We start from the raw sequence: 21,209 nt of genomic DNA on the forward strand, positions 1-21,209 counted from the left end.
CAAATTTGACAAAGGAAACCCAGCTGTGTTTGAGAGAGTTCGGAGAGTGCCCAGTTGTTTAAAAAAAAAAAAAAACGAAATGGTGGATTTGATTTTTTAAAAAAACGAAACAAAACAAAAACAAAAACCAGCAGTGAGGAAGCCTGGTGCACGTGTGCTTTCCTTGGGGACTGTGATGAGGTTTGGTTGACAGGCTGATGATGGTCTGAGCAGGGAAAGGAGGCTGCTGGAGGCTACGCAGGCTCGCAGCTGCTAGGCGGCAGGTTTTTATGTTTGAAATACTGCACGACTTGCTGGGGTAGCTCTGCCAGTACAGCTTTCGCCAAGCTTTCTTTTGGTGCATTGCAGAATTCCCGAAAGGGCACAAACTGCACAATGTCTCGGGCTGCCTACTCATCAGTGTGGGAACGAAGAGCACGGGTATCACCGTCGAGGAACTCCATGGCAGCAAAGTCAGCATTGCCCACAAACACAGTAATGATGGACGTGGGCAGCTTGGAAGCCTGTACAACTGCGTGACGGGTCACGTCCATTGTCCCGTCCCGCGGGACATCAACGGAGGTCCGGACCTGTAAAAGAAGGAGGGGAGCAGGGGACACAGGAAATGGAGACAAGGCAGGCTTTCTGATCAAGTCTCGTTTATTGAAGGCAAGCTCAGGGTAGTTATACACACAGTAAGAGGGAGTGGGGGAGTTCCACCACCGGTATAGGGGCGGGGTATTCCAGGAAGAGGTACAGCTTTGCCCGTAATTTGTTCTTATCACAAGGACCACCAAAGGTATAGGGGTATTCCAGGAAGAGGTACAGCTTTGTCCGTAATTTGTTCTTATCACAAGGAGGCCTTGATAGCTGCAACGCTAGTAATTTTCCAGAGGTCATACTGGGCCTGTGGTCCCTTACATGTCCCCCTTTTCTTTCCTTAAGAGGGAAGGTTTAGCAGAGGGGTTTGTGCCTGTCTTAGGTTGTCCCGAGGAGTGGGAGACTGTTGCCCGTCATGGGGGCAATATGCAAGGCAACACCCCTGGCTTAGGTCAGACTCCCCTCAGGGGGATCTTACCCGTCATTGGCTAACCAAACCAGCGCTCAGACTAATCCTTGGGACCGGCCAATGTCGGTATAAAGATCAGGGTCGCCAGTATCCAGCCGACAATAATGGACCTGAATAGGTTTGGACGAGGCCTTGTCCAGCTGTTGTTTGACATAGGAGGTGATCTTCCGGAACACCCAAGGACCGAAGGTTAGAGCTAATAAAAACACAAATATAGGCCCTACAAGAGGTAAAATATAAGTAAGAAAGCCATGAAGATTACTTAAAAAAGGATTTTCAAACAGTTCTCTCCAACGCTTGACCAGATCATCCTGTAATTTCTTTATCTTGTCCCGGACTACACCGGACTTATTGGCATAGAAGCAACATTTCTCCTGTAAGGCCAAGCATATACCCCCTTGTTTGGCTGTCAAGAGATCCAATCCCCTTCTGTTCTGCAAGACCGCCTCGGCTAGAGAGTCGATCTGGTCCTGGAGATCACTAATAGTTCCTGATAAGGTTTGGATATCATCAATGAGCTGTGCAGAGAGTTTATTATAGGAGTGTATGGTGACTCCCAAGCCCCCAGACCCTGTCGCAAGGGCTCCCGTAATGCCCAAGCCAACAAGCAAAGGAATAGCAAATACGGCCCTTTTATGTCTTCCAGCCATAAAGTCGAGGCTGGGAACCGGAACAGGCTCGTTCCCCGGAACAATATCCATCTCAGGTAGAACGGAGGCAATGGAGCAATAACCAATCCAATTTACGGGCAACGCTGGGAACGCCATATTCCCTCCGCAGAGAAAAACATGGCCTAGAGGGGGACACAGGAAACTGCTAGTACGAAGGACAGAGGAACAATTCACATGAGGGAGAAAACCCACATCAATGGAGACAGAGGCATTGGGAGTGGTACCCTCAAAGCAGGGGGCTACAAAGAGTGACTGATTCAAAGGGATCGGTTGAATCCAAAAAGGGAGGCGAGGAGATCGTTGCTGGCCGGGGCGTCAAAACCAGCAAGGCAGACCCTCAGGACAGCCAGGAGGCACCAGCGTAGGGGTGATCGTTTTCCAAGCATTTCCTGTAGATAAAGAAAAGAAATATTTCTCAGAGAGGTTTGTCCTCCCTGGAAGGAAGGTTAACTGGAGGTGGAGAAGCCATTTTACAGGAATCAACTTGCTTTACAAGCCTCTCAGGAAGCCAGCGAGCAGATTGTTTTTCTTTAATATATATACAGACCGAACCCCGACCCCAAATAAGAACAGGGTCGGGACCCTGCCACTGGTTAGTAAGGGGATCTTTCCACAGTACTTTGGCATAATTGTGCTGGGATTCGGGGTGCCAAAACCTATCAGCCACTGATTTGCCAGTATCGTCCAATTGAAGAAAATTTAATATGAAAAGAGCATGGCTGACCAGATTCCGAGGGGATCCTTTGACCGGGTAGAATGCCCCTCTTTGAAGTTTGGTAATAGTGTTTTTTAAGGTTTGATGGGCCCGTTCCACAATACCTTGCCCTTGAGGATTATAAGGAATGCCTGTGACATGAGAGATACCAAGGGTGGCACAGAAGGAGCGAAAAGCTGTGCCAGCGTAGCCAGGCCCATTATCGGTTTTAATAGACTCGGGCTTGCCCATAACAGTGAGGCAAGAGAGGACATGAGCTATCACGTGGCGGCAGGCCTCACCGCTCTGCAATGTGGCAGAGAGAAAGCCGCTGTGAGTATTGATGGAGACATGCATATATTTTAAATGACCAAAATCAGAAACATGAGTCACATCCATTTGCCATAGGGCGTTAGGAAAAAGACCTCGTGGGTTAATCCCCTTACTGGGTGGAGGGGGCAGAAAAGGAACACAGCGCACACATCGCCCCTCAATTTGTCGAGCCTGTTCACGAGTTAAACCATACAGGCGTCTCAGGGAGCTCGCTGGTAGGTGTAAAAAATCATGGGCTTGTTCAGGAGGGGTGAGGCCTGGCAGTAGGGAGCACTGTAAAGCACGATCTGCTACATCATTGCCCTCAAAAATGCCTCCTGAGGTGGACTGATGAGAATAAACATGGAGAACGTAAAGGGGGTTTTTTCGCTGCAACAAAATTTGCTGTAATTCCCTCAGGAGAGAGGATATGGTGGACTTATGAGGTTGGAGGACAGCGTCCTCTATGCATTTAAGAACTTTTACTGCATATAGACTATCAGAGATTATGTTTATAGGCTCAGGATATTTACGGCAAGCCTGGAGGATGTCAAAGAGCTCATTTTTCTGGGTAGAGTCATAGGGGGTTTCTAATACTGTTATTTCCTTGGAGGCCTCATGATAAATAGAGGCCTTATAGTTTTTTGTAGCATCAGTGAAAACATTTGAGCCTTGAACAGGTTCTCCCATAACCTTTCGTTGGGGTGGTGCTAAGGTTATTTGCTCTAGCATAGGGAGAAGCAGACAGGAGGAATGAGGACTTATCTCAGCCCATTGGGAGCAATGTGCCCAAGACCAATAGATTTGCATAATGGCTTCTCGCTGTCCAGGTTCAAAATTCGAGTAAAGTAAAGGTCGTTGTCCAGACAAGTAGACAGCCCTTTGTACTGCAGCTAAGGCTACTTCCCCTAACATCTCATAATAATTTGGCAGTACCTTGTGAGCCTTCTTTGCATATACAAATTCTAACAATTTGGGACCTTGGTGTATAACACAAAAAGGACTCTGTTGATTGACCAAGGAGACCTCTATTCTACCTTTGGGGTCCCATCTGGCGGTCTGGGCCTGGGCAGCAAGTGAGAATATTTGGGACACTGCTGCCTTAGCAGCAGGAGTCCATGCCCGAGGGGAGTTTAAATCTGAATTTCCTTTTAAGATATCACATAAAGGCTGCATTACAGCAGGAGGAATGGGTGTGCGGGCCCTGAGCCATTGGATCTGTCCCACTAACTTTTGGAAGTGATTCAAGGTGGTTATCTTATCAAGCCCTAGTTCAGGAATTTGATTGCTAATAGAGAAAGCCTCCATACGAAGGTCTAGGTATACGAGTGGGTAATTTTGTTGGACTTTGTCAGGGGCCACCACCAAACCATAATGAGCAAGTGCAGAGACGGTTTCTTTTACTAATCTTGCTAATGTTTCATCACTGCTGGTGGCTAATAAAATATCGTCCATATAGTGAAGTATTGTGGCTTTAGGCCATTTGTCCCTGATAGGGTCCAGCACTCTCCCCACATAAGCCTGACATAAGGTGGGACTGCAGCACATTCCTTGTGGCAGGACCTTCCACTGATATCTTAAATCTGGTCCTGCATTATTGGTAGTGGGTATGGTAAAGGCAAATCTCTTTCTATCTTCTGGGGATAATGGGATAGAGAAAAAACAATCTTGGATGTCTATGACTGTCACAGGCCATCCAGATGGCACTAAATTAGGGGAGGGAAGGCCAGGCTGTAGGGTTCCCATGGGCTCTAGGGTGGTGTTAACCGCCCTGAGATCTATTAACATTCGAAATTTCCCTGATTTCTTTTTTATTACAAACACTGGGCTGTTCCAGGGGCTGGACGTGGGCTCAATGTGCCCCACCTGTAACTGGTGCTGCACTATATCACGTAAAGCCTGGGCTTTCTCTGCAGGGAGGGGCCATTGGGGTACCCAGACTGGGTTATTAGATCTCCATGTTAGAGGAATGGGTCTGATACAAGAAAATTTTTGCTGTTGCCCAACGGCCCCAATTAAAAATCCTGCGGGGGTGGTATATAAACAGATGCACCACAAGCCTTCAAAATATCCCTTCCCCATAAATTGTATCTCAAACCAGCAACCACCGGGGTCGATTTGGAAAATTCTCTTGCTGTAAAGGGGAAGTCCGAACCACCGGGTAAAAGTCGGAGATTTTCCTGATGCAGCCCAGAGGGCGCATTCCGAGGGGGTGGAGCTTCCATCTGGTAAGCTTGTTGAGGGGCCCTCCTTGCCCTGCCTCCTGACTGGCTTGCAGCATTCTTTAGCATAATGGCCGAATTTGTTACAATTGTAACAAATTGCCTTAGGGCAGGCTCCACCAGGTTTCTGGCGGCATTGTGCCTTAAACTGACTGGCTTTTCCTATAGATAGTACAATTTAGTCTCTTTTGTTTTCTGCACTTCTGATAGTCCTCTCCAAGCGGCTGCCTGTAGGCGGGCCACGAAATCCAGGAAGGGTTTTATCAGGACCTTTTTTAATCTTGGTCAGGGAGGGCCTTTGTTTCCCCAAAGCCTGAATCTTACAAAAAGCCCGTAGGGCACATTGGGAAACAGCTGCAAACGCTGTATTTAGTGCCTCTTTTAACTCCTTAAACTTCTTCCATTTTAAAGGGGCCCAGGTCCTCCCTCCTTCGATTAAGTGTGGGGGAGGGGGGCCAAAACAGGGGATTCGGATTTGGGTTTGGAGGTTACTGTAGGGACAGTGAGAGCAACAGCAGGGCCAGGAATGCAATCAGCGAGTTCCAAATCAAGGAGCCGTAGTTCCTTAAGCAGCTGTGCTTTCTCTTTCTTAAACATCAACGTCTGTTGGAGGAACTGAATCTGAGAGGGGAGCGAGGTCAAGGGAGTATCAACAGGCGGAAAAGGGGGAAGAGTATGATAAGAAGGGGGAGCAGAAGAGGGCAGAGAAGCATGAAGATGAGGGGTTGGGAGTGGAGAAGCAGGAGCAGCGGGCGCGGAAGCAGAGTGCTGTATAGTAGGAAAACATGCAGGAGCGGTACTGAAATTATAGGGGTCATTATAAGAAGCAGCCTCCTGCTCAAGGTCAGCTGCATCAGTAGGATCTAAGGTATCATTTGACCTCTAGACCAAAGCCTTTTGTAAAACAGGATAAATGCGCTCAACTCTCCTACTTTGGGAGGAGAAATCATCTAAGGGCATGTTGATGGACACAGAATCACAATCCTTCCTAGACTCATCCTCTGTTGCGGGTGGGGCTGGTAATGGACAAGGAGGCTCCGGGGGGCCTCCGTCTTTTTCACTGACAATCTTACAAACCTCAGTCTCAAAAGGACGTATTTTCAAAATATCATAAATACAATTCCAGTAATTGAACGCAGTAACAGGGACCTTCTCGGGCCTGAAAGTTCTAAAATAATCATTAAGACAATGTCCCACCCGTTTCCATCTTTTCTCATCTATAGTTTCTTCCTGGGGGAACCAAGGACAAACGTCCTTTTAAAAAAACAAAAAATTGTATAAGATCCTTTTTCTTAACCTTTACTCCCCATGTCTTTAATGAGGCCTTAAGCCCTTCTACAAATTTTTCATGACTACTAGCATCCTGCCCCATTTTGAGAGTGTCTCCTTATCTCAGGTCTCTATTCCGCAGATCAGGCAAATCCGCGGCGACCAATTCTCATGTATCGTGACTGCAGTCGTTTTTTCCACAGGAGCACACACCAAAAACCTTTACTCCTTTTAAGGGGGTCTCGGGCCCCACGTTGGGCGCCAAATGTCCCGTCCCGCGGGACATCAACGGAGGTCCGGACCTGTAAAAGAAGGAGGGGAGCAGGGGACACAGGAAATGGAGACAAGGCAGGCTTTCTGATCAAGTCTCGTTTATTGAAGGCAAGCTCAGGGTAGTTATACACACAGTAAGAGGGAGTGGGGGAGTTCCACCACCGGTATAGGGGCGGGGTATTCCAGGAAGAGGTACAGCTTTGCCCGTAATTTGTTCTTATCACAAAGACCACCAAAGGTATAGGGGTATTCCAGGAAGAGGTACAGCTTTGTCCGTAATTTGTTCTTATCACAAGGAGGCCTTGATAGCTGCAATGCTAGTAATTTTCCAGAGGTCATACTGGGCCTGTGGTCCCTTACAGTCCATGTCGCTGATAACTCCGTCAGTGATGATGACTAGGATGAAATATTGCATGGCTGACTGTTGCTCCACAGCAAGAGCGGCAAAGCGAGCTACATGATTGACGATGGGGGAGAAGTTGGTAGGTCCGTAGAAGCGAATGTGGGGTAGGCAGAATGAATACGCCTGGCCAATGCCTTCCACACCTGAGCGGAAGGGGTTGGTGGGGTTGAAGTTGATAACAAACTCATGAGAAACCTTCCAATCCGGGGGTAACTGGGCACCAAATCCCAAAGCCGGGAACATTTTATCCGTGTCATAATCCTGAATGATTTGTCCAACAGCCCAGGTGGCTGACAGGTACTCATTGGTGCCCATGGGGTTGATGTAGTGCAAAGGGGAGGGATCTCAGGGTTCCCATTAGAGGCTGTGAAGTCTATCCCGACAGTAAACATAAGTTGGCATCCTCCAAGGATATAGTCTAGGAAAGAATAGTCCCGGGTTATCTTACAAGAGCGGATAGTGACGATGCCTGAGTTCTTATAATTCTTTTTCTTTTGTTTTTTTAGGGTTGATACATTCTACCTCTAGCTGAACACCCTCTCAGGCCTCACACATCTTCACCACCGAAGTCTGGAACTCACTGATGAAATCATGGCCACCATCATTATCATAGTCATAGCACATGACCTGAAGAGGCTTCTCCAGGTCTCCGTCACACAGCGACACCAAAGGCACAGTAAATGGTTTCCACACAGGGTCCAGAGTGTACTTTATCACCTCTGTCCGATGAACAAGGATCCATTTGCCATCATCTCCTGGCTTATAAAACTCTAGAAATGGTCCTTAGAGGTCCTTATTGTCCAGTTTCCTGCCTTCCATGCTCATCGTGATGACTCGGTTATCTGATAGTTCCTGGGCAGTGATCGTGATCAGGCCTTTCCCTGCTGGCTTCTCATTCACCAACACCAGGGCCCGGGTGATTTTCTTGCTGGAGACGATCATGCCCAAAGTGCAGGAGAACTGGCCCAGAAAGTCATGCTTATCCAGCTGCAGACTCGGCTTGTCCTGATCAAATAGGGCAAACTTGAGCTTCTGTATTTCCTCAAAGTGATTGTCAATGACAAACTTCTTGGCAAATGCTGGGTTCAGATTGTTGATAGCAGTTTCCGCCCTGTCAAATGTAGCCAAACTATACAACTTTGAGCAAGGCACACTTCTTCTCAGTCTCAGTTTCCACATTTGTAAAACAAAGGCCGGAATGGATGATTTCCAAGATCCTTTTCAATTCTGATATTCCACGTTTAAAGATTCTACATTTCAAAGTCTCTTCCTGGTCTGATGTTCTACTTGAAATTCATACCACTTGCCATTGTTCTCAGTGAATAAAACACAGAAGGGGTCAGACTTGGAGGTGACATCTCAGTCCAACAGGTTTTGGCCACAGACAGAAAGTTCCACCTTGCACACACCGTACTGGGACCCAATGGGCCCTGCAGGGGAGCTGGCGCCCATTGTGTAGGCCATGACTGGTGGGGGCAGCAGTGGTTCCTGACAATCTCTCCTTGGCTCCAGGCTCCCAACTACCCGCTGCAGATGCCGTAGCTCCGGAGTGCCGCCCCCTCCTCACCCAGCAATCACTGCAACCCCTAACCGATGCCTCTGGGGCATCCCCAAAGGAATCGCTCCCTCTGGCCCGAGGAGCCCGCAGGATGCCCAGCCACAGCTCTGGCCCGGGACAGGGCTCGTGCTACAGCCCACATGACCGCTCAACCTCCTAGTTTCAGCCCCAGCTCCCTCTCAAAATAAAATTCAAGCTTCTTAAAAAGGAAAGCCAAGGGCAGCAAGGTGGCATAGTGGATAGAGCACTGGGCCTGGAAACAGGAGGACCTGAGTTCAAATGTGACCTCAGACCAGACACTTGACAACTTAGCTGTGTGACCCTGGACAAGTCACTTAACCCCAATTGTCTAACCAAAAAAAGAAAAAAAAAGGAAAGCCTTTCCTTCCTTCCTTTCTTTTTACATCTTTTCCCTTTCTTTTCCATCCTTTATTCTTTTTATTCTTTCATTTCTAGCACCTATCAAAATGGTGATTAATAAATGCTTGTGAATTAATTATTTTCTTATATAGCTTTTCTGCCAAAGTATAATATACTGAAATTTTAAAGCCTCTGTGCCTCGATAAAATGGATAGTATCTTCTATATCCTTTCCAGAGGGTATGAGTTTGTGTTTTATTAATTGACTTATCAAATCAATGATACCATGTACAAGATAACTGATCATCAGTGTTCTATGAAAGGAAAAGCACAACTTTGCTATTTAATGTAGCAAATATTTTGAATGGTTCCCTGGCCCAGGAGAAGCAGTGTAGTGTAGCTCCAAGACCAGTCTAGGGGTCAGGAAGATAAGAGCTGGGTTTAAATCCTTAAAGCCTTTGACTTGTATTAGCTATGGCATCATGGGCAAAACACTGTATCCCTCATCTTGCCAAGCAACTCTTTGAGATTATAAATTACAGATTAATTGAATGGCAAGATTGGTCTACCTAGTTTTCCTTACATTGATGAAATCACTGTACCAGACTACCTACCCTACCCAAAGAAAAATCCAATTCATATCACAAGGCAACTTTATTTTGATTAATTCTGGATTTTTGAATTTATGAGTAGTAAGGTTCATTTATTCAGAATAATGATGATGATGATGATGATGATGATGATGAACTACTAAAGGTTTTGGACTTGTACATTCCAGGAGGGTGAGGGTGTGTCCTTGTTGTAGGTGTTCACTTCTTCACCTCAAAGTATCCAAAGAATACAAATGAACTACTAAATTTTGCAGTGGTAGGTTACATTGGAAATCTGTGTTGAATCTTCTCTTTTCTCATACATTTCCATGTGGGAAATTATTTTGTTGGTAAATTGAGAACCAATCCATCACATAACCTGAGAGCACAGAAGTCAGGTTTGCCCCAGTAATTATGCTTAATTTGGGAAAACTTTATCTGAGTCATTCCGTTAATGGTATTCCCCTCAAGACACTCTGGGAACATACTTGGAACTGGCCTTTTGGTTTTTATAAATCATGCCAATGGGATTCTAAAGCACATTTAATTACACATGACAGAAAAACTTCATGTGCTAATGCTTTTTTGGTTGACCCACCAAGAATTCCTGCTAAAATTTTTATGAGCCTTGGAGACGATTCTCTGGGGTATCTCCTAGAGCATTTCCTGGATTCTGATGATGCAATAATTTCCCATCCCATTGATGGTTGTCCCAGAGCAACCTAGGACACATGCTCCCATTCCCTGAAAGCTGCTCAAGTACCAGGATGCAACTATAAATGGCTGAAATGTGATGCAGTTTCCCCTGGAACTTCCTCTAGCTTAGCCTAATGGAGATTAAGAGCCATTAAGGGCTCTTTGCTGCATGTGCAGTTTTTATTGATCCAATTGACTCATTTTGTTTTAGCCAATGATCCTATTACAAAAGCTATCTCCTTCCAATGCTTTCCTGGCAAAGGGAAATCTCCAAATGCTATCTACTGTAACAGTCAAGACAGAGGATAACACTGGATGATTTTTTGTTTCCTAACTCATGGTCCTCATTGCTGAGAGGATGTAATTCTTACAAAAAAAAAAAGTTTTCATGAACCATTATCAAGTATGCTCTTACGTAGGATTTGGATAATGGATGTGAAGTATAAAAATTTGTTTTTAAAAATAGAAACAAGTATGAAATTAATGTTAGCCAGGAGTAGTATTAAGACCGGAAGTTTGGTATTATTGCCACTGTTGCTTCTAAGTGATGATTCCTTGAACTATAAAACTCCTGGGAAACAGATTGAGAAATAAGAGACTTAGCTGTAAAAGTAAGCTATGTTAACGTAATAGCCAGCTTCATTAGGTGCAGTGGAATGAATCAGAGGATTGAGGGTTGTTACCTACTTGTTGTTTAACCTTGGAAAAATCACTCCAGTTTTGTAGATCTCAGTTTCCTCATCTGTAAAATGAGAGATTTGATCCTGAAGACTCCTTCCAGTTCTAAATCCTATTATAAAGCTGTTTTTTTTTCCTTTTGAAAGCTACCACTGAATAGTACTGCCACATATGAAAATATATTGAAGGACCTTCTAGAAAGTATTTATGCCAAAGAATAACAGCAAATAGTAAAAATGGAGGGCACAGTAAATGATTAAGTTAGCAGCACAACAGTGCAGATATAGGCAATTCATCTATCACCTCCTTCAGAAGACTCAGATGATGATCTTAGAGGATAAGTTTCTAATGAGTTTCCTGGTTAAATCCCCCCCACCCCATGCACCTCAACTGAAACATATAGTGCTTGCCATGGAGGACTCATATATGGAAAAAAAGAAATTCATTAGGAAGGATGCCAGGTTTTGACCAAAACTTTGGTCTTCTTTCACATATAAAGGCTGTAACATTTTCTGGGTTTCTTCTAATATCATAGGTAAGAGTATGATTAAAAAAAGGTCAACTGTAGAAATAATGATGTCACTGAAAATGTGTTGAATTTGGTATCAGAAGTCCTGAGTTTGAATCCTGGCTCAGTTACTTACCACATGTGCTCTTGAGTAAGGCATTTACACATTGTTTCTTCTCTTTTTCTTCCTCTGCAAAATGGGAGGGTTATTCTAGATTGCTTTTAACAGCTTTTCCTACTCTAAATCTATGCTCCTTTGAATTCCGTTTAAAGAAGTAATCTTGAAATTTTGAAATTTATGGAAATCATTTTACTTTTTTTCTCCTTTGACTCCAGGCCTTGTGGTGGAGTAGGGTCTAGGAGTAATGAAAAGAACATATATTAAACACATCTTAAATAAAATGAAAGGAAAAGCAAAAAACAAATCTCTGATGACACACTTATCTGGAAAGCTCCTAGAGCTATCATTATAATGATCTGGGGTTCCACAGAATGGAATTAGGTGAGAAAAACCAAAGCTATTTTAGTTTCCTGACATGGTTTCATGGACTATGTTTTATATATAAGTATTTGAATTTGAAAAGGAATCAGAATGATAGCCATTTGGTTTCTCTTAGGGAATAGGGATTGGACCTGTGAACTCGCTGGTAAAGGGAACTCTTGGGTGACTAAATTCACTGTACCAGTGCAGGTCTGTATCTTCTCTATAGTCAGATAGTAGCCTGGAGCACTGAGAGTTTAAGTAACTTGAAGCTAGGATAGGTCAGAAGCCAGACTTACACCTATATCTTCCTGGCTTTGAGGCCATTCCTCTATCCTTTGTATCATGTTGCCTCCACTGCTTCATATTAGGACTAAGAAATGAATGCATTTAATTTTCTTGAAAACTGCCCAGGCCAAATGGAGAGAGAATCTAACTAATCTAAGTTCATAACTTTCTGAAGCATGAAATAGAGCTACAGCATATCAAGCCCAAAGCATAACTGTATTACAGAAGGCTGAGTCTAAGCATGTCCTTAGGACAAGCCTAGAATTCATTCCAGGTTGTTAAAAATCTCCATTTACAATTTTAAAGAAATCTTGAGTTAAAAATAAATTGGAAAGGGGGTGGAGCCAAGATGGTGGATTAGAGGAAGTAACCCAGCCGAACTCTCTCAACATTCCCTTCCAAATTTTAAAATAATGGCACAAATCAAATTTTGGAGTGGCAGAGCCAATGAAAAGTCAGAGTGAGATTTTTTCCAGTCTAAGAAATTCAGGAGATCAGCAGAGACACTGGGGTAGGGGCCTATCCAGAGTGCCTGGACGTGGTGGCAGCAATAGGAGCAGCAGCAGCAGCAGCAGCAGCTTCAGGAGCTCTCAGCCCAGAAACAATAACAGAAGCAGACAACTGGTCAAAAAAAGAGATTACAGGGACCCTTTTCTGGCACTGGGTGTCGCTGGCATTGATTTGCTACTTTATTGTCCATAAACAGTTCTGGGTCACAGCTCCATGGCCAAAAACAATATTTGTTGCTGCAGGAGCTCTTCCTGGATAAAGACCATAGTGTGGATCAGAAGAGTAGTGACCACAGCTTTCTCTGGATCATACTATCTGGGAAGCATGAAAACTTGCAGACTCCCAGAACTAGTTCTAAAAACAATAGCACAAGAAAGCCTGAAGTTGGCACGGTGCCTCCCTACACCCAGGTGAGCACAGCCCAACACTGACCTAATGGTAAAAGAGGTACAAAAATTCACTGAAGAAAAAAAAAACTCTTAAAAAGCAGAATTAGCCAAATGGAAAAAAGATGTGCATAAGTTCACTGAAGAAAATGATTCCTCAAAATTTAGAACTGGGCAAGAGGAAGCTGATGACTTTATGAGACATCAAAAAACCAATAAAACAAAGTTAAAAGAATGAAAAAATAGATGAAAATGTGAAATATCTCATTACAAAAACAACTGACCTGAAAAACAGATTGAGGAGAAGTAATTTAAAAATTATTGGACTACCTGAAAACCATAATCACAAAAAGAGCCTAGACATCATATTTTAAGAAATTATCAAGGAAAACTGCCCTGATATCTTAGATGCAGAGAGTAAAATAGAAATTGAAAGAACCTACCAATCACCTCCTAAAAGAGATCTCAATATGAAAACTAGGAATATTATAACCCAATTCCAGAGCTCTCAGGTCAAGGAGAAAATAGTGCAAGCAATAAGAAAGTAACAAAATATTGTGAAGCCACTTTCAGGATCACACAACATTTAGAGGCTTCCACATTAAAGGGAGCAGAAGACTATGAATATGATATTTTGGGAAGCAGAGGATCAGAAATTATAACCAAGAATAACCTACCCAGCAAAACTGAGTAAATCCTTCAGGGGAAAAAGAAAGGATATGTAATGAAATAGAGACTTTCAAGCATTCCTGATGAAAAGGCCAGTGCTGAAAAGGAAAAAATGACATTCAAATGCAAGACTGAAGTGAAGCATAAAAAGTAAACATGAAAGAGTAATCATGATGGACTCAGTAATGTTAAATTGTTTACATACCTATACAGTAAGATGATACATGTAACTCTTAAGAATTTTATCATTATTAGGATAGTTAAAAAGAGTTTATATAGACAGATGGATGTGAGTAGAATTAAGTTGCAATGATCTCCAAAAAAAAAAAAAAAATGAAAGAGTGAGAAAGAAGGATTCACTGGCAGAATGGGGAAGGGAGAGTTAGAATGAGGAAAATTTTCTCACATAAAAGAGGTGCAAGAGGAAGAATTTTCACAGTGGAGGGGAAAATAATGGTGGCAGGCAATGCTTGAACCTCACTTTCATAGGAATTGGTTCAAAGAGGGCAGAATATATACATATACATATATATATATATATTTATATATACACACACAGAGAAAAAGAGAGAGAGAGAGAGAGACAGTCAATTGTATATAGAAATCCATCTGATCCAACAGGGAAATAGGAGCAGAATCATATAAGAAAAGTGAGAGTGGGGGATGACAAGAAGGAGGACAGTTTAAGGGTGGCAGTGGTTAGAAGAAAATAGACTTTTGAGGATGGATAGGATAAAAAGAGAAAGAGAAGAAGAAGAAAGAGGCAAAAAAAATGGGACAGAAGGAAATACATAGTAATCAAAACTGTGAGTGTGAATGGGATAAACTCACCCATAAAATGGAAGCAGATAGCAGAATGGATGAGAAACCAGAATTCAATAACATGTTTTTTACAAGAGACACACTGGAAACAAAAGGACACACACAGAGTTAAAATAAAGAGCTAGAGAAGAATCTATTATGTTTCAACTGAAATAAAACAAGGCAGGGGTAGCAATCATGATCTCAGATAAAGCAAAAACAAAAATAGATGTAATTAAAAGAGATAATCATGGAAAATAAATTTTACTAAAAGATACCATTAAAAATGAAGTGATATCAAACAATTTTACAGTGTCTCATTGATAAAGTCTTCATTTTTAAAATATAGAGAGAACTGTATCAAATTTATAAATTTAAAATTTAAATTTATTTATAAAAATAAAACCTGTTCCCCAATTGATTAATGGTCAAAGGATATGAATAGGTAGTTTTCAGAAGGCATCAAAGCCATATATAGTCATATTAAAAAATTTTCGAAATCACTATTGATTAGAGAAATACAAATTAAAACAACTCTGAGGTACCCCTCATGCTTATTAGAAATGATAAATTCTAGAAAGGACGAAAGAAAATAGGGACACTATTGCAATGTTGGTGGAGTAGTGAACTGGTCTAACCAGTCTGCAGAACAATTTGGAACTATACCTGAAGGGCTGTAAAACTATGCTTATTCTTTGACTTAGAAGTACCACTACTATGTCTGTATCCCAAAGAGATCAAAGAAAAAGGAAAAAGACCTAAATATACAAAAATATTTATAGCAGCTCTTTTCATGGTGCCAAAAATTGAAAATTGAGGGTATCCTCATTAATTGGGGAATGGCTGAAAAAGTTGTGATGGAGTACTATTTTGCTATAAGAAATGATAGGGGCAGTTAGATGGTGCAATGGATAGAGGACTGGGCCCAGAGTCAGGAAAACCCGAGTTCCAATGTAGCCTCAGACACTTACTAGCTGTGACCCTGGGCAAGTCACTTAACCCCGTTAGCCTCAGTTTCCTCATCTGTAAAATGAGCTAGAGAAAGAATCCACTGTAGTATTTTTGCCAAGAAAATCCCAAATGAGATCACAAAGAGTTGAACATGACTAACACAACTGAACACCAAAAATAAGAAATAATGAGGGTAGTGATTTTAGAAAAACATGGTAAGACTTATATGAACTGAAATGAAAAGAACCAGGAGATCATTGTGCACAGTCATAACAATGTTGTAATGATCAACTGTGAAAGATTTGGCTACTCTGATCAATACAATGATCCAAGACAATTCCAAAAGAATCATGATGAAAAAATACTATCACTTCCAGAGAAAGAACTTATGAACTCTGAGTACAAATTTAAGTATAATTTTCTCATTTTCTTCATTTTTCTTTCTTTTGGCAATATGGCTAATATGGAAATATGTTTTGCATGAAAAAAATAAATTAGAAGCCAACTTTCATGGTGACACCTATAATACATTACAAATATATACTAGAATGGTTTTTAAAGCATATGAATTATATTCATTATATGTGGAGGTCCAGACTTTTACTGGAAAGTAGGTTCATCTCAGAAGTCATTGATTATTAAGAGAAAGGATTACTTTTTTGCCTGGAAATGAACAAAAACACCACAGCATTTTAGTCAGCAGTCTTAATCTAGTGAGACTGATAGTTCTCATGACTAGAGTTCTAGTCATATTGTCAGGGCTTGCTTGCTTTATCTACCTACCTACCTATCTGTCTGTCTGTCTATCTATCCATCTATCTATCTATCTATCTATCTATCTCTATCTTTTATCACCTATTTATTTTATTACCAAAGGACCCAAGCTCTAAGACAACCTCTTGTCTTGCACTACCATTCCTAATCCCCAGGGAAATATACATAGTGCTAAGTTAGGAGGCATCTTCATTGAGCAGTGCATAGAGTACTGAACTTGGAGTCAGGAAAACCTTAGTTCAAATCCTGCCTCAGATACTCACTACCTGTATCACCCTAAACAAGTCAGCCTCTTTCAGCCTCAGTTTCTTCATCTATAAAGTAGATATAATAATAGCACCTACTTCACATCATTGTTGTGAGGACCAAATGAAATATTTGTAAAGTGCTTTGTGACCCTTAAAGCATAGGTAATGCTTTTATTATTGTTATTATTATTCCTTCTTTGATTGACTTCTTGCATAGTAAAGCACTTTCTTAGTCTTCTAGGCACCAAATCCAAGTTTATCTGTTGATTTCCCTCTTTGGCACCATCAACATCCAATTAGTTGCATACTCTGTCAATTTTACCAAAATGTCTATTGAATCCTTCTTTATTCTATTCCTATTAACTCCACTAAAGTTCAAGACTTCATTATTTCTCACATGGACTATTGTAGTTGCCTCTTAATTAGACATTATTAGGGAGCATCTGTACAAAGAAACAAAACCTTAGTGATTGGGATGTGTAAAGAGTTCGGAGACTTAACCTCCATTGAGCTCTCTCTGTTTTAGGGCAGTTTATTTATTTATTTCTTACTGACACTCCTTGACATTTTTCTAGGTTGCTTTTCCAAACCCCTTCCTTCAAGCCTCCAATTTCATCAGTCTCAAGTCTAATCAATCTCATCAGAATACTTCAATAATTTACTATTTTATTGAAATTGAGGCCATCTGACATGAGTTTTCTCCAAACCTCTGAACCACTTTGTACTTTCTCTCATCTTCCCCCTCCCTCTAGTCCCAGAGGTGATCCAACTACTTGCCAAGGCTAACTCCCTACATATGATTTTGAGCTTATCCTTTTCTTCTCCACTAGGACAGTTTTCTGTTGACCATCCTACCCACACCTCCTTTTCTCATCTTCAATTTCTCCTTATCTTTTGGTTCTTTCTCTTCTGTGCTCACAGTCTTTGCTATCTTAAAATTAAAAAAAAAATCCACCAGGAACAGTAATTAAGCTTGTTCTAATTGTCTCCAGAGGGAAAAACCAGGAACAGTGGGCAGGGGAATAAAAAAAAAAGGCAAATTTAGACTTTATGTTAGTAAAAACTAACAATTTGTACCCTCCAAAAGCTCAGTGGGCTGCCTAAGAAGGCATTTTTGGAAGTCTAAGAAGAGGCCAAATGTTCGCTTGTCATAGATATTTTTTAGAAGAGGTCCTTTCTTTGTTTTGGGATGGATAGCTATCGAGCGCTGTTCCACAAAATTCCATGAAAAAGTTGGTAATATAAGGTAGTACAAGTATTTATTATTGTTATTATTATTAAGCACTGGATTTTAGATAGGGGAGCTTAAAGTTTTTTTGTGTGTTTGTTTTTATTTTTTTAGAGGCCAAAGGAATTTACTGGTTATTTGATTAAAGGTGTGATAAGACCACATTTTTTTCATTCTTAAGCTGTAAATATCTTCAGTGTATCCTAATTTACTTTTGAATTTTCCAATACTTATTCTAAATCCTTAGTTTGGCATTCAAGGACTACTATGCCATAATCTCAAACATGGCAGTATATATTGTAGTCAGGTACTTATTTCTTCCCTGAATATAACTCTGGCCTTCCTTCTTTTACATATTTGCTCATGCAGATCTCATTTGAACATCTCTGTTTGTTGAAATCCCACCCCTCTGTCATAACACTCTGTAGGATTTCTCTAGACTACATGGGATATACCTCACCTATGAAACCTCATAGCATTTTTTCCTTATAACCCTTATCCCACTCTACCTTCACTCTAGTCATTTGGATATGGGTCTTGTCTACCTTGTTTGGTTTTGTGAAGGACTTGAAGATGGAGACATGATTTTGTATTTTTTGTGTGTGTGTGCCCAGTGGGACCTAGCACAGAATTATGCACATGGTAGTTATTTGTTGAATTACTAAATAAATATTTGTGGAATAAGTGAATGATGCATAAATTATGCCAAAGGGCCAAAGGTAGATTGAAATGGGCAAAGTTAAATGATTATTGTAATTATTCAGGTCTCACATGTGGCAAGAGCATAGACTTAAGTGGTAGCAGTGAGAATGGGAGATCATATGTGCTATATACACATGTATGCATGTATACACACACATTTACATGTGTTAAATATATGTGTATACATGTGAGTATATATGACTAGTATTTAAATAGCTCTATAAGTATCACAAAATACTTTATGAACATTATCTCACTTTATCCTCACAACCCTGAGAGGAATGTACTAGGTAGGCACTATTATTAACTTATATATACATACACACATATACACACATAAATGTATATATTTGCATGTATATACATGGGTGCAAGTCTCTTTTGTATATATACACATGTACATATATGTATATGTCCATAGGAGACAGTTTATCCATACCTGTAGTTATATCTATGTATGTATCTATACGGCAGGTTGATTAGATTGAACCTGAACTTTGCCTTTGATTCAAAGCTCATATAAACATGGACTTCTTATACAGAGAAGTGGAGTTTCGATTTGATGATTACTTAGGTTCTACTCTAACAATTAAGAATCTTAATAGCACAGATAAAACTTTGAGATTAGTTATTGGCCTAACTTTGCAACCTCTATTGGGAAATAGAAAGGAAAAAACATCTGAGTAGATAGAATGGTGCATTCAACTTCTTATCACCATCCTTTAGCCTGGATTTTTTTGGGAAAAAGAATATCTTAAAGAAAAGGGCATGGTTTTCCCAATCCCCACCCCTATCAGGTGGAGGTGAGACAAATATTTCAAGTAAGCAATACCATAAAAGACTTATGTTGTTTCTCTTAGATGGTTAGTCACTGTCTGCAGTTTGTTCTACCTGGCATCATTTCACAATAACAACAGAAAGACATTTTCAACAGACACCACTATGATGCCCCCTAACCCGCTGTAATATCTTAGACTCATTCTTTGAGCTCTCTCCCTGTTTTACTTAGATACAAATGTCAGTATCACTATTCTATCAGTTTAGGGACTTAGAGAATACTCTCACCGGAGATCCAGAAAGGGCAATAAAACACAAAGAAACAGTTTTTTACTGTGACATAATGAAACATCCAGAGATAGGAGAATTTATGGGGAGGGATAAAGAAGAAGGCAATCAAGGTGACCACTTAGGAGAAATCTTGGATATGACAGCCTTCATGCCAAGGCAGGAAGAGGAAGAGGGTGACCAACAGTCCAGTGACAGATTGTTTTATGGGGTCAGTCATTTATCCTAGTCAATATGTGAGATGGTTGGATTCTTTGCCAACTCTTCCTCAGGGTAGCAATCAAACTAATAGGTTTCTCAAGAGTGGGTATAGGGGGAGTGGAGGGGTGGTTCTTACTTAGTCATATATGATTGATTTCCCATTTCTAAAGCTGCAGACAAGGAGATACTTGGGCAAGTGTTCTTAACTGTTGGTTTTTCTCTTTCTTTTTGTTTTTTAGTCATGGATCCTTTTGGCAGTCAAAACCTATGGACTTCTCAGAATATGCAAAATTTCAGTTTGAGGTTAGAAAAAAATAAAGATATAATTTTTTTCCATCCAGATAAACATACATCCTGAAAGTTCTGGTGGGGGGGCACTTCATAGATTGTAGATTAAGAATCCTTGTGCTTGAGATTGGCCAATGAAGCTCTGGCTGCTTAAGCCTGATTTATGGAAGTTTCCAAATGTCTAGTAGGGGATATGAAAGTGTCCAGAATATAGCTGGGTGGGCATGGGGGGAAGGGGTCAGTAAGAAATTTAAAAGGCAGTCCTGGAGCACAGGCAGCCTGTTTCAAATAAATCATCTAAATCTCAAAGACCATCCTCTTCCTTGCCCCAATACGGAGATATTCTGGGTTATAATACTTGTCTAACCAGCCATATAAAACTACAAACAACTACATTGGAGGAGCCCACAGGAAAATATTATGTGTGAAAAACCTGAAAATTTTGTTTTGCATTTGTGGGTGAAAGTTTGACTTGTGAAACATGTGAAGAAGCATTAAGCAATGTTCACACGGAGTGTGAAGAATGAAGGCATTGTCTGAATGATCACATCTAGAGACTTGCAGATGAGCAACACTTTGTAATATGCTTTTTAAAAAATATAAAAACACCACCACATAACAATTACAAATGGATGCCAACAGTAACCCCCTGGCTGCTTCCTATAAAAACTGGGTGCCTTAGCATGCTATGTTTTCCTTAAGGATAACACCTTATATTTATTGGCTATCTTCACATTAATAATCTCAGGCTCACAAGCTTGGACCTTAGAGATCATCTTGTCCAATCCCCTTATTTTTACAGAAAAAGGAATCAAGGCACTGAGAAGGGAAGTGACTTTTCCACAGTCACAAAGATAATCAATTGTGAGTGCCAATATTCAAACCCAGCTCCTCTGACTAGCTTGTTTTGCTCTACCCTATTGCCCCTTCTTTATGTTTACAACATCCCTGTGAGGTAGAGAAGGAAGACCTTTTATCCCATTTTTGCAGTTGAGAAATTGATGGCTCAGAGAGGCTATGCCTTTCTTGAAGTTACCCAGGAAGTAATGGGTGGAACTCGGAGCAGAACACAGGTTTTTGGATACCTAGTTCAGAGTTTTGTTTTGTTTTTTTTTTTTCCTCTGCTTTGGTACTATGGTTACTGACATTAATCTCTCTTTCTTTTTTTCAGTTAAGATATCTCTATGTCATTGCAGATTGTGATGTCTAATAATAATAATAATAATTTGCATTTTTACAGCTATGTAAGATTTGCAAAGCACTTTAAATGTATCTCATTTGAGCTTCACAACAACCCTGAAATATAAATACTTTATTAGCCCCATTTTATAGATGA

General features: G+C 41.1%; 1 pseudogene; it reads right to left on the reverse strand.

The window, feature by feature from the left end:
* Positions 1–233: 233 nt before the first annotated feature.
* On the reverse strand, positions 234–8,396 carry LOC114054101 (annotated as a pseudogene).
* Positions 8,397–21,209: the final 12,813 nt, after the last annotated feature.

This window comes from Vombatus ursinus, unplaced genomic scaffold (genome assembly GCF_900497805.2).
Source record: "Vombatus ursinus unplaced genomic scaffold, bare-nosed wombat genome assembly UNPS02014812.1, whole genome shotgun sequence".
Lineage (NCBI taxonomy): Eukaryota > Metazoa > Chordata > Mammalia > Diprotodontia > Vombatidae > Vombatus > Vombatus ursinus.